This window comes from Bos taurus, chromosome 3 (assembly GCF_002263795.3).
Source record: "Bos taurus isolate L1 Dominette 01449 registration number 42190680 breed Hereford chromosome 3, ARS-UCD2.0, whole genome shotgun sequence".
In the NCBI taxonomy this organism is placed as follows: domain Eukaryota; kingdom Metazoa; phylum Chordata; class Mammalia; order Artiodactyla; family Bovidae; genus Bos; species Bos taurus.
In genome coordinates, this window is record NC_037330.1 from 62186021 (window position 1) to 62202684 (window position 16664).

Sequence of the window (16664 nt, forward strand, 5' to 3'; positions counted from 1 at the left end):
CAGTACTTTCTCCGCCTCATGCGAAGAGTTGACTCATTGGAAGACTCTGATGCTGGGAGGGATTGGGGGCAGGAGGAGAAGGGAACGACAGAGGATGAGATGGCTGGATGGCATCACTGACTCAATGGACGTGAGTCTGGGTGAACTTCGGGAGTTGGTGATGGACAGGGAAGCCTGGCGTGCTGCGATTCATGGGGTCGCAAAGAGTCAGACACGACTGAGCGACTGAAATGAACTGAACTGAAGCATTTTTGATCTGTGGATTTGTAGTTTTCATCAAATTTGGAAATTTTTGCCATTACTTCTTCAAGTATTTTCTTTTTCTTTTCCTCTTTTTTGTCCTTTGGAACTCCAATTATACATATTGGGTTGCCTGAAGTTGTCCCTCAGCTTCCTAATAATCTATTTTTATTGTTGTTTTCTTTAAACCTTTTTCCCATTTTTTTAATTTTAGGTAATTTCTGTTGCTAGATCTTAAAATTAACTATTTTTTCTTCAATATCTAATCTGCCATTAATCCTATCCAGTGTACATTTCATCTCAGACACTACTTTTCATCTCCAGAAATTTGCTTTTACTTTTTTACATATCTTCCACGTCTCTACTGGAGAAGGCGATGGCATCCCACTCCAGTATTCTTGCCTGGAAAACCCCATGGGTGGAGGAACCTGGTGGGCTGCAGTCCATGGGGTTGAGAAGAGTCGGACAGGACTGAGCGACTTCACTTTCACTTTTCACTTTCATGCATTGGAGAAGGAAATGGAAACCCACTCCAGTGTTCTTGCCTGGAGAATCCCAGGGACACGGGAGCCTGGTGGGCTACTGTCTATGGGGTCGTACAGAGTCGGACACAACTGAAGTGACTTAGGAGCAGCAGCAGCAGCAGCATGTCTCTACATAACATTTCCAATCTTTTCTCTAGCTTTTTGAATATATAGGATATAGTTATAACAACTATTTTAATGTCCTTGTCTGCTAATACTAACATCTGTTTCAGAGCTGAGTTGACTTCAATTGATTAATTTTTCTCCTCATTATGGATTTCATTTTCCTGCTTCTTGTCATGCCTATTAATTTGCTGATTGCATGCCAGAAATTGTGAATTATACTTTGTTGGGTGCAGGATATTTTTCTAAAATATTTGAGCTTTGTTCTGGGATTCAGTTAAGTAACTGGGAAATAGCTTCATCCTTTGGGGTTTTGCTTTTAAGATTTGTTAAATTAAAGCAAAATAGTACTTTATATCTAATATTTCCCCTCTACTGAGGCAAGACTCTTCTGAGTATTTACCCAGTTCTGTGAATTACATGATTTTCTAGTATGGCAGGGGAATAAGCAATATTCTTGGCCCAGTGTGAGCTCTGAGTACTGTTGCTTCTAATGCTATCAGGTAGTTTTTTTCTTGGCCTCCAGCAGTTTCCTCATGCATATTTGCTGAGCAGAACTTTGTTGATTACTCAAGGAGGACTCCCTAAAGATATGTAGAGGTATTTTTTGTTTGGTTAGTTGCCTTTTGTTCACTTTGATCTCCCTAGGCTCTCAATCCTTCTCCACAACTCAGGAAGTCTGCCAGGCACTGCCTGGGTTCTCCCTGCATGTACTGCAACATGGAAATTTTCTTAAGTCAATAAACTGGGATAATTATAGGACTTATCGCATTTATTTCCCGATTATTGAGGATCACTGTTCTTAATTCTCTAATGTTCAATGTGTTGAAAAGTCTAGTTTAATATATTTTGTCTACTTTCTTTCAAGTGACAGAAAATCTGATGTCCTTTCATTCCATCCATTGAAAGGAACAGTCTTAAAACATATTTGAGTATGCAAATATGTTGAACTTTTCCAGAATATGTAATCTCTTCATTAGAAATGCCCATAACATAAAGGACTCATGCTGAAATGATGACATGCTATACATTTAGTATTTATATCAGATATTTTATTTTGTTTTGTTTACTACCCTGCATTCTCTTTTATCCCATGATATTACATGAAAAGTCCTTTGGAGAATCTACCTGACGAGTGCCTTTGATTTATTTGGGGCTTCATTCCTAGTTCAGATAATTAAGATATAGTATTGCCTTTTTTTTTTTATGTCATGAGTTAGGTGAAGAAAATTTTCTCATGCTTAAGAAATGTTTGTATTTTCTTTTTGGTGAACTGTCACTTCATATTCCAGGTCCATTTTTTCTTTTGGATTGTTTGTCCCTCTTTTAACAATTTCTGTAAGCTACCTATGTAGTTCACAGATTGGCTCATTTGTCTCATATACTGATTGCATTGATCAGTTGTTTACGCATTGAGTTTTATCCTTGCTTATGATATTTATTTTTTACTTAGAAAATGATCTTTATTTTTATACATTAAATCTTTTCTTTTTTGACTTCTAGATTTTTAATCATGATTAGGCATTTCCTAATTTTATAAAGAATTTTCCCAATGTCCCCTTTTAGTACTTTTATTATTTTATTTATATGGCCTCTTAAAAATCAGTTCCTAAAATTTGTTAAAATCTTTCCCAAATATTTCAGCAACAATGACTTATTTCTGAATTCTACCAGGATTGATTAATCCACATCATTTATTACAAATATTTGCTTTCTTAATATTATGGCAATATGTCTGTCTATATGTATGGTAACATTAAGGCTTTCTTAGTACATATTATATTGTGGCATTTCATATCTCTTATAGTTCCTAAATTATAAGCTCAGTGATAACATAGATCACAAATTTTCTTCTTTATGTCCACAAAGTCTTAGTACAATGCTGAACATAGACCACAACCTGATAAAATGGTATGTTAGTACCAAAGTAAAAAGGAGATATTATGTTCATCACTTTATTAAATCCTCAGCATGCTTTTTTAAGTGGTATGCTTCTAATAATTGCTCAAGTAATATTAAAAACTACTATGTGCATAATATTAAATTCAATGTATGTAATCTTTGTGCTATAATAATAATTTGAAAATTTTAACAGCACATAAACATGATTTACATGGCATGCATGGAATGATAAGTATATATTTTCTAATAACAGTACTCCTGTTAAAATTCAATGTTTTATTCTAAACATTACAATTTCTTTGGAGAAGGCAATGGCCTCCCACTCCAGTATTCTTGCCTGGAAAATCCCATGGACGGAGGAGCCTGGTAGGCTGCAGACCATGGGGTCGCTAAGAGTCGGACACGACTGAACGACTTCACTTTCACTTTTCCCTTTCATGCATTGGAGAAGGAAATGGCAACCCATTCCAGTGTTCTTGCCTGGAGAATCCCAGGGACGGGGGAGCCTGGTGGGCCACCGTCTATGGGGTCGCACAGAGTCGGACACAACTGAAGCGACTTAGCAGCAGCAGCAACAATTTCTTACATGGTAACTTTTTCTATGATTATATTCTGGTTTCTTCAAGTCATAAAACCTGATCTCGTTTGATGTCTATGATTTAAAAATCATTTTTCCTCATATTTCCTAAAATCTTGATTTTTCTAAATAGTATATATTTTAAATAAGTTATGTAATTTTTCTGAGCCTTTTTACCTAGTTGTGTTTGCAAATCATAATACCTTTGTTCAAACTCAAAAATTAAGGAAAAAAAGAAAAAACAAAAAACTAAAATGCCTAGTACAGAGCCTGGCATATAGCTAGTGTTCATAAAATCGTATCATCATCATCATTATGATTATCTCTATCATCTTCATTCTGAGTATGTTTCTTTAAATCTTTTTATCCTCTTTTACACACATGCGATTTCTTTCCTTTTTTAAAAAGAAAGCTTGCTTCCTTTAATGTGCTAAACTGGTCCAATCTTAACTTCACTCTTTTACTCTGAGTATAGCCTGTACTTTATTAGACATCTTAAAATATTTGGAAACATGATGTCTTTACTTACCTACCTGTGTAGTTTTAACTTTTTTCCCCTGTATTAGGTAGGCGTCATCTAAAAGAGTCACAACTAATGATCCTTAAGTCCCCAGATGCAAGAGATATAATTCTCTTTTCCTCTACCACCATGTATCTCTTCACTTCCATATTCCCCTTTCTCCCTTTAAACTTATCGCATACCTAAACAGAGAACCCTTTTTCCCAGTATGTACTATAAAAAGCCTCAGGTCTGTCACATAATCTTCACATGGAGTTCCATGGCATCTTGTACAGAGTGTTGTATGCCACCTCTGAAACAGCAATCTTGAATGATGAATCATAAAAGTAATCACCATTTATTAAATATTTACTACCAGCAAAATTTGTAAGTTTTAAGGGTGTTATTTCATGGAATGTTTGACAACACATTGAGGTAATTTTATGACCTATTTACAGTGAATAAACTAAGACTTAGTGATGGCAAGTAATTTACTCAAGGTCACACAGCAAGTGGCAGACACAAGATGCGCATGACTCCAAAATCCATGCCTTCTGTCTATAAAACTGATCCTATATTTTAAATCAAATACATTTACCATGTCACTTGACACTTTTAATCTCAAAACAAAAACCTAGGGAGTAGACAAATACTCAAGGATTGGCTTTGTACCTGCAAAATATCTAAGAAATAGCCTTTGAAATGACCTCTGGACCACAGGCAGATATCACAGAGCAAGTTAAAAAACAAGTACTTCAGTGAAACAAAATTTCTAGGAAAACTTGAAAATGCCCTTTGAATCCACTATAATATTTGACTATGGGTACAATATATTTTCCCTTCAGTTTTGAAGTGGGGAAAATGTCAGCTTTGTTTTCGTATTTTTTTAAGTTCAGGATGGTCAAATATCGAACTTTGGAGCCTCTCAACCAATAAGGCCTCAATATCCCTTGAACTCCTTTTATAGTATGAACAAAATGAATTTCTATTGTCTGTTGTTTGTTCTAAACTCCTGCCTTTTTTTTTTAAACTCTGTTTTTAAATTAGTAATTTTCACTACCTCATGCAATCTTCTAAATTACTTTTTAGAGTGCTGGCTATTAATATTTTAGGTAGCTTTGATGTTTTACTTTATAGTCTTCAATTTTATTTTACATTTCACAGGTTCTAGTTGCAAATAATCCTACAGGCAATTTTCTCACACTGCAACTATTCCTTGAAAGATATGCTAATGCAGCACGACACTTGCAATACTGGGGGTTAAGTTAATCACCCAAAATGAGTTGTATTACTGTCAGCAGTGTATAAAGACATCCCATAGTGAATTACAAGGAAGGCTAGCTTTAAAGCTGCATTTCAAAAAACACCCAAAGCTGGAGATGAACAAAAATAAGCATTTATTTCAAAGTCCATTGAGCTAAAGAATCAAACATTTGTTATTTCTGGTCTCAAAGTTACCCAGGATAAATAAAGCGATTCATAGCCTTTTCAAAATTTAATTACCAGGAAAACCCTCATAAATAGCATACTCCATTTCTGGGCAAGACAAACACTGCAGAGCAGCTTCTGTCTTCAGATTTGTCTGCAGAGAAAGAAAGAAATCACTATTTTCCTCTGTGTTTAGCTGAACCACACGCCAGTTCTAAAATCTTGGGGAGCAAATTGTGATCCGTTCCTCCATCAGTGAAAGTGATACTCATGACAACACCACAGTCTAAAGATTACTTTGCCAAAAATCAGGAGGCAGTACATTGTTGCATGTATTCATCAATTTCTTTCCACTGTTCAGTTTTTACTTGTGCTTTTAATGTAGTTTAAATAGGAGATTTAAAGACCTGCCAAATATATGACCCTTTCAAATCTCTGAAATCCAAGCCACTTGTAATGCTATTTTGTATCAACCACATAACAGAGAAGGCACATCCAGCCACTTGAATTTCTCGTCTGCAATATTCCTTACTTTATTCTTAGGAGAGGTTAACAATACCTTGCTCCCATGCCCAGATGCCCAATCACACTGCATCTTTATTTTCTATATGCCTTCATACATACAAAGGCAAGAACAGCCATCACCATCAGGCTTGATTCTGATTGGCAGCATCGTACGCACTGCCACAGCACTTTTCCATATGGGCAGCAGATTAAGGACTTTCAGGAAGCTTTAATCCTTTTTGTCAGAGGGTACTTTTCAGTTGACTGGCTGCTCAGAGGCCAACTGAGGTAGAGTTGCAAGCTGCATTTTAAAGCAGCAGCAAGTCTGCACTTACACTGATCTAGATTTCTCTTTTCTCTCTTGCAAAAATATTGAAATAAGATTTAGTTGCAGTGTTGTGATATGCATTTTTATGAGAGAAGAAATATATTGTGAAAAGAGCATTACTTCACTTGAAAAGATCAAGAGAGCGGGGAAAGAATAAAGGTTTACCAGGAACATAGTATTTATTTGCCATGCATATTTGATGTGAGTTCATTAAATACGCAATAGAAATGTCAACATAAAGTGCTGTTTAGATCAAGCTATGAAAACAAACTGCCCTGTTATTAACATTGGAATAAACTAAGCTGTGGTTAAATATAAGCCTTATTTACTATATGGTAAAGAAATATTTTATTGACTATTGTTAAATAACCATCTACTTAGCCTAATTGAATTTGCCCTGTATTTATAAAGACCGATAGCTTTAATACTATGACAGTATTCCTGGTACTTTTACATACCATCCCTTTGCCATTACATGGATTTTTCTTTGCTCACCAATTGACATTCAATAATTAGCAATTATCACTAGTCCATGCCTAATTTGAGAGTATTTTCTCAGTCTCACTGGACCGTTGCCAAAGCTATATCCAGTGAGGAAGCAAAGTACAGAAGCTTCTCTTTAAAGAACACTTGCTACAGAACTTGATGGAGTACGTCTGACTGCACCACAGGGTGAAAAATCCACTCCTTGGCACAAGGAAGTGTTTCATAAGACAGAGTGGACTCACTTGAGTCTCTTCTGGGACTTGAATTTAAACATAGATATTTTGGATTAAAATGCAGATACCTCAGGCAGAAGTAGAATCCTGGGTCGTCTTTCTGGCACGCTGCCTTCCGGATGATCATTAACATAATGCAAAACTACCAAAATAGGAGACTATTATTACCCTCATATCTCATGCAATATGCAGAAAAGCTAAACCTACTGTAATTAATACTGACTCTTTCTTTAGTGGGTACCTCTCACAGCAGTTTTTAGGGAAGAATGTCAGGAGAACAAATGTATTTCTAAAACCTAGGTAGTTGCCTTACAAATGATTTCTGCAACTGTTCTGGCTTAATTCTTTGGAGTAGTAGAAACAAAGGCCATGAGTGTGAATGTTGCCATCAGGATCTACAAATATTTTGCAAACAGAAGGAAAACACTGAGATAGGACTTATTCAAATTCATACATAAGATGTTTGAACCATGTGTCACCAGCAAAACCCATTAGCAATTCCCAGGAAATAACAATAGAATCTGAGCAGTAAAGTCTGACCTTTTTCTTTTCCTTTATGCTTAGTCCAATTTCACTTGCTCATAGGGAAGGACGCCACGTGGAGGCCTTGCATTCAGACCAGCATTCCTAGTGCAAGAGGGCTGTGACTGACATCTCAGCTCAGAAGCAATGTGCAAAGGTGCTGTGCACACATTGCAATTCAAGATGGTGACAGAACACTGTATGTAGAGACATTGTGCCTGTGCAGTGTGAATGAGCAACACACCTGCATCCAAACCTCTAGAAATTCCACCCTCCTCCCCAAAGAGAAGATCCCTATACAGCAGCCCCTCCCACAGCACAGCTTGTAGGTAAAGCTTATATCTAGAGCCTGTGCTCAAACGTGTCTATTCTTCGATCAAACAGAGCTCTCCTTTGCTTCTGAACTGATTGCAGTCTCATGCTATTGACTCAAACAACACTGGCAAGGAGGATCCTTAATGGGGACCAATTTGGGAGGGTCAATAACACATGTACTCAAATGGCATTTCCCTAATTAAAGATAACAATGCATAAAATACAAATTCCAAACAGTCTTAATTTCTATACAGTATTTTTCAGCTGTTTGTTATTTTGTGATCACTGAAGCACCTGATGAGAATTGGACTATAAAGAAACCTGAGTTCAGAAGAATTGATGCTTTTGAACTGTGGTGTTGGAGAAGACGCTTGAGAGTCCCTTGGACTGCAAGGAAATCCAACCAGTCCAACCTAAAGGAGATCAGTCCTGGGTGTTCATTGGAAGGACTGATGTTGAAGCTGAAACTCCAATACTTTGGATACCTGATGCGAAGAACGGACTCATTTGACAAGACCCTGATGCTGGGAAAGAATGAGGGCAGGAGGAGAAGGGGACAACAGAGGATGAGATGGTTGGATAGCATCACCGACTCAATGGACATTGTTTTGGGTGGACTCCGGGAGTTGGTGATGGACAGGGGTGTGCTGCGGTTCACAGGGTTGCAAAGAGTCGGACACGACTAAGCAACTGAACTGGACTGAACTGAAGCACCTGATAGTGGAGCTATCAACATGAAGTCAGAGGGAATAATTTTTATATTTTAATTTAATGGCAATGTATATCCTTCAGTGGTGCTAGTGATAATGAACACCCTCTCCCCTCCAATGCAGGAGATGTAAGAGACTTGGGTTGGATCCTTGGGTCAGGAAGATCCCCTGGAGGAGGGCATGGCAATCCTCTCCAGTATTCTTACCTGGAGAATCCCTGTGAACAGAGGAGCCCAGTGGGCTACAGTCCATAGGGTCACACAAAGTCTGACATGACTGAAGCGACTTCACACACACATGCACATATCCTTCCTTGGGCTCCCCCGTTCAGCCTTTTAGATGTAAAAGTTTGAATGGATAACTATTTTTCAAGATTTTTGATGCAAACAAAATGGGTATAAACTCTAAAATTAACTTTCAATTCTATTCATGGAATGAAAGTGAAAGTGAAGTCACTCAGTCATGTCCAACTCTTTGTGACCCCATGGACTGTAGCCTACCAGGCTCCTCTGTCCATGTGATTTTCCAGGCAAGAGTACTGGAGTGGGTTGCCATTTCCTTCTCCAGGGGATCTTCCTGACCCAGGGATCGAACCGGGTTTCCCACATTGTAGGTAGACTCTTTTGCCGTCTGAGCCACCAGGAACTATCATTGATGGAATAGTGGGTTCAAATCATATGATTTCAGTTGTTTCTCATTCTTGCTTAATTATTTTCTGCAAGTTTTCCTCCGCCACTCAGACTGATTCCAGACAAAGAGTGTCATGTTATAGTTGGGACTCTTAAGAAACATCATGATTAAAATGTCAAGTTTCTCTCTCTAGAGAAAAAAACAAGGTTTTCACATGAAACTAGGCAGCACACAACTTTCCCCAAAGATTTCAACCAAGTCATTCATTACTTTGCGTAAATATCTCCTTCATTAAATGTACAACAAAGACACTTCATTTGTCATTTTTTTTTCTCTTCAGGACAGTTCACCACTTAAAATCTTAGCTGACAAGTGACACCAAGAACCAACTAAACTGGTCTGAAATTAGCTACTTTCTGGAAAAACTTAGGGTTTTTTGTTTATGTTTTAGTTGATGCCAACACTGAATATAGTAATTCATTTCACAAATGAAAAATAAGTCAAGTGTTACAGAATTCTCAAAGGTATTATTGTGTACGATAGGAAGATCAACTGGCAAATGCCAAGGAACTGCAAAAATTTATTCCCACAATTTTCTCCATCACATTCCCTTCCTCCTTCTTTTCTCAAAATGCAGCTCCTTTTCTGGGATTTTCTCTTCCTTTTCACAGCATAACCATCAATTCAGTCAACCAAGCTACAAACCCTGAGATCATCTGTGACAACTCTTCCTCTCTTGCCTCATTTTCGCTTCCTACATTGCTTCTTCTCTTAAATCCATCCTCTCCTTCGTTACCGCAATTATTGTTCCAAAACAAGGTTCAACTATGGCTGTAAGGAAATGTGGTATAGCAGGAAAAGGAGATGATGTTAGGGTGATGATATTATAAAATACTTAGTGTCATTGATGTTGTGCCATCAGTTTGGTTTAAACCAAGAGAATAGGTTTGAGAATCAAAACCTATGTCTTGGAGTGTAACTCTTACAATAAGGTGTTCTTAGACAAATTGCTTGACCTTACTATGCATTAATTTCCTCATTTGTAGGATTCTCCTAAATTGGAATCCCTGCTAACCAATATTCAATTTCATATAATTTGTCAGCCAAACATCATATTCTAATAGTCTTTATGCATTTTTATATACTTTGTTTCTTATAATTCATCCATTATAATCTAGCTTCCATTTCTATCCCCACAACTAAAACTATTCTTGCCCAAGTCATCCATAAATTCCAATCCCAGATGCAAAAAAGTGTTTCAGCCTACATCCTTATTCTTGGGATTTAGCTGTATTGACTTCTCTATAAGTAATCAAACATTCTAGTCTCTTTCCTGCTTCTCCATATCTATTTGATAGTTCCTTTTTTTATATACTTCATAGACTGCTATTTTATTCAAATCAAATTCAAATTTGTATTTATTTATAATTTTCCCTCAGGGTTCCATTTTGGACAATTATTCCTCCTTACGTTAAGTTTCAGATTTGCATGTTCACTCTGCTGCTATATATGATGTTGGCTGTCTCATGGTCATTTTAAAATCAGCATATGTTAGTCAAGACTCATAGTTACAGCCAAAGAGACTCAGTCTCCTCTTATATTTTAATATAAATATTTCTTCAATCTCTCAAGAAAAAACCTTTCTATCTATTAACTCCTTCCTCCTCATCACTCACCATGTTAATCACCTGATATTCAGAATTTTCTCCTGATTATTTCTTGTGTGTATTTTCTGCTTTTTATTTTTATTTTCACTAGGCAAGGTCAGTCCCTCCTGTTTTCCTCTACTGAAGCAGTAGCCTTCTTATTAATCTCCTTCTAGTCATTTCTGCTTTGGGCTGTATCTTCCCCACAACCTTTTAGGGGTAGATCTGAAATCAAGTCTATTAAACATTTTCAATGGTTCTACATTGTTCATGACTTCTTAGTATGGTAGTTAAAGCTTTATATGACTGCTCAACTTCATAATCCTCCCTTACTATTAACACCATAAGTATTTATTGTGTTATGCATTATTGTTATACAAATGGCTCATAACTCATATTAAACTTTAAACTTTGTAATTCATCTGAGTCTTCACTTTGCTCTCTCTGCTTAGTATATTCCTCCTACTTTTCAAATTCAAGATTCATTCTTAATACTTAGCAAAAGGGTGTTTCCAATCAATTTCTAAGCCAGTCTGAAAAGACATTTTTCCTGTATCAGTCTTACCACTGATCAGAATAAATTATTATAATTATTATTTTGTGTTAATTTCTCCTACTAGATATGAGTTACTCAAGAACAGAATGTGTGTCTTAATCAACTTTTCACTCTGAACATCTAGCATAGTACTAAACACAGATCAATTACTCCACAAAGGCACCCAATTTTTGTCTTAGGCAACTGAGTAGATGATCATATCACTCATTGAAACAAGAAATAAAGGGAGCTACAGGCTTATGAAGCTAGATTATACATCTGAGATGTTAAGTGAAAAGTAGTGAGTGTATTAGTCACTCAGTCGTGTCCAACTCTTTGCAACCCCATAGACTGTAGTCCACCAGGCTCCTCCTTCCATGGGATTTTCTAGGCAAGAATACTGGAGTCAGTTGCCATTTCCTTCTTCGGAGGATATTCCTGACCCAGGGATTGAACTCTGATCTCCTGCATTGCAGGCGGACTCTACTGTCTGAGCCACTGGGGAAGTCTGTTTGAGATGCTAAGGGGCAATCATATGGAAATATGTAATGGGTAAAGGAGTAAATGAGTCTGTGTCAGGCAGTTAGAAGAGAACTGGACTGGAGATAAAGGCTGAGAAGTCAAAATTATAGAAATGGTAATAGTGCTTTGTGAAAATTTGCAAATTGTTTTCTGTTTAAACTTTAATACTGAAAGCTAATTATTAGGACCTTGTGTTTTAATCAGGATTGCTACTACAGAAAATCATTTTAATTAACTCATTCAAGAATCTGAATGTCTGCAGCATTCCTTGCTCTAGATTAAGAAATGTAGTTTTTATTTCAACTAGACTGTTGCTCACTGTTTTGAAAAAGAGAATTAACCACACGAAGCTATTAAATAATCATAACACATATAAATTGAAAGGTTGAATTAAACATTACTGAATTTTAAAAGGTACAACACTAAAGAATAAAAGCTGTTTTATACTATAAGAGGTAGACAATATGTCTGTAACTCTAACACAATTGTGACTTCCAAACCCACACTGGTAGAGGCTATAATAAAATATGAATTCACTTGTAAATGCAAAGGCAGTACAAAGTTGTCCAGATATGTAATGGAAAGATCAAGTGCATAAAGTAGATATGCATTTCTAGTTCTAGAACTGTCAATAAAACACTGGGAATCTATAATGAATATATAATTCATTTATTCTTAAATAGTCATCCAATGTTTGTGAGTATCTACTATATGTCATCACTGCACTGTGCAATAGAAATAGAGCAATAAAGAAAACAATCAAAAATCTCTGTCCCCATTGAGTTGATAGTGTAATGAGGAAAGCAAGAAATAATATAAATAAATAAAATGGAGAGGATGCTAGGTGGTAATGAGTCCAATGAAGTAAAATTAAGTAGGAAAGGGGGATATGGAGTGTAGGGGAGGGATAAATTAACTTAAAATCAGATGAACAGCAAGGTTACACATTTTAACAGTGCTTTGAAGAAAGTTCGAGAGTGAGTATTGTGAATATCTGAGAGAAGAAAATTCCAGGCAGAGGCAAAAGCTATGAAGTATAAAAATAACAAGGATGTTCAAAGAACAGCACTTTGTGTGCCAATAAAGCAAGTAAAGGGAAAGTAGTCAGATAGGTAACAGATCCCCTTATCATGTCAAACCCCTTTACCTTTATAAGAATATTGGTGTTCATTGCTTTTGTTCTGAGTGGAAGCAATGAAGGGAGTTAAGCAGACATGTGTCATGATCTAACTTTTTATATATATATTTCTAGAGCATCACTTTGGCTCAGTGCAAAGAGGGGAAGCACAAGATTGAAGCAGGGAGACCAGTTAGAAGACATTTGCAGCAATCTAGGAAGGAGATGATGGTGGCTCAGACTATGGAGGTAGTAGAAGATATGGTGAGAAGTGATAATATTCAGCATATATTTTGAAGCTAAAACTATAGCACTTGCCAGTAGCATGAATGTAAATGATAAGAGTGAAGTCTCGAGAATGACTATACGGGAGACCTGGGCTCTATCTCTGGGTTGGGAAGATCCCCTGGAGAAGGGAAAGCCTACCCACTCCAGTATTCTGGCCTGGAGAATTCGGGTCGCAAAGAGCTGGACACGAATGAGTGACTTTCACTCACTCACTCATAATATTTTTGGCATGATCACTTGGAAAAAATGAAGTTGCCATTAATTGAGTTGGGGAATACTAAAGGAACAGCAAGCTTAGAGCAGATGGGGGGAGAAATTAGTTCTATTTTGTGCCTATTTGAGGTGCCTGTTCAACATTCCAATAGGAATGGTGGATCGATTGCTAGATAAGAGAGTCCAGAGTTTTGGAAAAAGGACTGAACTAGAGACACAAATATGAGAGTTATCAATATATAGGTGGTGGGAGAAAAATGGAGTATATGATCTAGGAGAGTCAAAGAGTAAATGGACTAAGAAAATTTAGTGTGATTATCTGCAGCACAAAGGGCCCGTTTACCTACTTGATTATAAATTTAAAGTGAGACCAACAGCAATGTCCAAGTATAGACACAAAATCAGTAAAGTGATCAGCTTAACTATGGTTGTATTTTGCCAGCTGTGGCAGATGTTGAGATGGAATTTACAGTACAAAGGATTTATTGGAGAATAATGCCTCTGAAATGAAAGGCGGGGAAGTAAAACTGGAAAAAGTAGCATGCAGACTCTAGTACAAGCCGCTAAACTCTACCAGTGGAACAGAAACCCATCAAAGAAGCCCTGCCCTACACTGGGTGGAAATGGCTAGGCTTCGGTACTTCTGCCTTTCTCAGCCATTGGCTGGAGTCACTGGACCATTCCAAGGAGCTCACAGCAAACCCAAATGTGTTCAAAGTGGAAGGCTATCAGCTAATCATATTCATCATTATTGAACTTCTTTCTTGAAGAAGATCTAAGCAATATATATTCCCAAGTCTCCCAGACCAACACTTTCATAACTAAAAGAAAATGATGAAATAAATGAAAAGAGATGGTTTCAATAAATAAACATGAAATTTAATCTAAGGCATAAACTGAAAATGAGATGTGTAAAAGACGATAAAAACAGGAGAGTCCATGGATATAGATTTCAGCAAGATTTAAAGATTGCTAGAGGCAAGGTAGGGGGGGAATTGAGCCCCCAAAAATAGGAGGTGGTGGGTCATTTTGTGAGTTTGTGAATTCGGGATTATAGAAGGGTTTGGGGTGATGAAAATGTTTAATATGTGGCAATGAATGTGTGGGTGCATCAGATGGAAGACAAAATCATAGAGGAAGAGGTTAAGGAACTGAGAGGTTGTTGTATGGGAAGGATAGGAAAATTGCCAAGAGTTATGATGGCATTGGATTGAGAAGAGATATAAGTGATATGGAGCAAAAGTCTTTAAATAATCAAAGGCAGCAACCCAGGGATTGAAAGCTGATTGCAAAAAGAAAGATGGTAGGAAAATAAATAAATAAATAAATGGCATAATGTTCAAAACTGGGAGGATTTATAAAGAAAGCTAAGAAAATGGAGTAGAAAGAGCAATGAGGACAGGACAGACAAATAAACTCCTGGAGTAGGAAATGGTAACCCACTCCAGTATTCTTGCTGGAAAATTGCATGGACAGAGGAGCCCGGCAGCCTAAAGTCCATGGCATCGAGCAGAGTCGAACATGACTGAGTGACTGAGCATACAAGCAGGACACATACCACATACAGGTATAAGTGGAGTGAAAAAAATAGTAATACCTACTGAAGAGGGTTGCCAGGTTTCCAGAGAAGGAAAGAAGGTGAACCAGGTTTCCAGAAAAGGCAAGAAAGTGAGACAATTGTTAGAGAAGGTGCTGAATATATAGACCAGTTGGTGAATAATGGCATGATTTTCAAATGGTGCCATGGTAGGATTTCCTGAACTGATATCGGGCGTTAGAATGCAAGCAATGAAGGATAACCTAGGATCTGGGAGTTTATATGGGAGACACACAAAGATAGAAACAAAAAGCATAATATGTTTCAATTTGTGGGTCTCAAAGAAGGTAATGGTGGCAAATTTGGAGTGATGGAGAGTTGGAAATGAGTAAGGGTTTGGAATCTCCTCTTAACTCGTTTCGATGAAGACATGAAACATGGAGAAGGGCACTGAAGTCCCCTGTTATGTACCTAGAATTACTGTTTGATTTTCTTGATCAGAGAACCATTTAAGTGCATATATATTTTTGTACGTATGTCAGGGCTTTTACACTGTAACCGATGCATAATACTGATTCTGAGAGAGAATAAAACAAAAGTAAATTTTTGAGTACATAGTATCTCTGCAACATACAGTTAATTGCTTTCACATACTTTCTCTCAGGGGCTTCCCAGGTGGTGCAGTGGTGAAGAATCTGCCTGCCAGTACAGGAGATATGAGATATGGGTTCGATCCCTGGGTTGGGAAGATCCCCTGGAGTAGGAAATGGTAACCCACTCCATATTCTTAGCTAGAAAATTCCATGGACAGAGATGCCTCATGGGCTACAGTTCATGGGATCACAAAGTCAGCCATGACTGAGCAACTGAGCACACACACTTTATCTCAACCAACTTCTTAATACATATGTAAGGAGGGTATTTAGTTTTTTACACACAAGAAAACTGAGTTAGAAAGATCATGTGACTTGTCTAAGATTGTTGCTAATTCATAGCAGAGCTAGAGCTTTTTAATTAGGTCTCTCTGACTTGAAGTCTGGATGAAGTCTTTTATGCTACACCTTAATACCAATCTTACAGGATGCCTTCATATTGAGATGGTATTAATATTTCATTTCTTTGAAAGTAATTGTTCAGCTTTTGAGATAAGATACTGCATATGTTCCTGATATATGTATGAACACTGTATATAACATGTGGTTTTATATTATCCCTTATAATAATTTTCAATAAATTAGTTAGACTTCTACCCACAATATGTGTAATTCCCTATGCATTTATTTTCCAGACTGAAGCCTATTTTTCAGGTTCATTGGTCACCTTAAATTTACAGATGTAGGCAGCAGATTAGATGCAATTGAATAGAGAAATCTGAGGGCCAAAGCATTCACAGCTCAGATTTCCATCAGAAATTGAAAAGAAACTCCGCATAGCAAGAACTGCAGGTCTGGAAGTAATAAGTGATTATAAAACCAAAGGTCCAAATTCCATACCAGCTATGCATTTTTCATTCATATCAAACTGGGCTGTTAAAAATTTGTGTAGTTTATTACATTTTTAAGATTGTCTAAGAAATACCATATATGTTAAATTGGTTGTATGTTTTATTAAAATAATAGATTTTAATAATAACATTCCAAATAGTTATGCAAACAGCTTATTAGAATCACAGAGATTTTTGTATATAAATAATGTCTATTTTTATCAAGTGTAATTTATTAAATGTATTATCAATTATTATAAGTCATATTCTAAGCTCTAACAATATAAAGTGTTAGTTATATT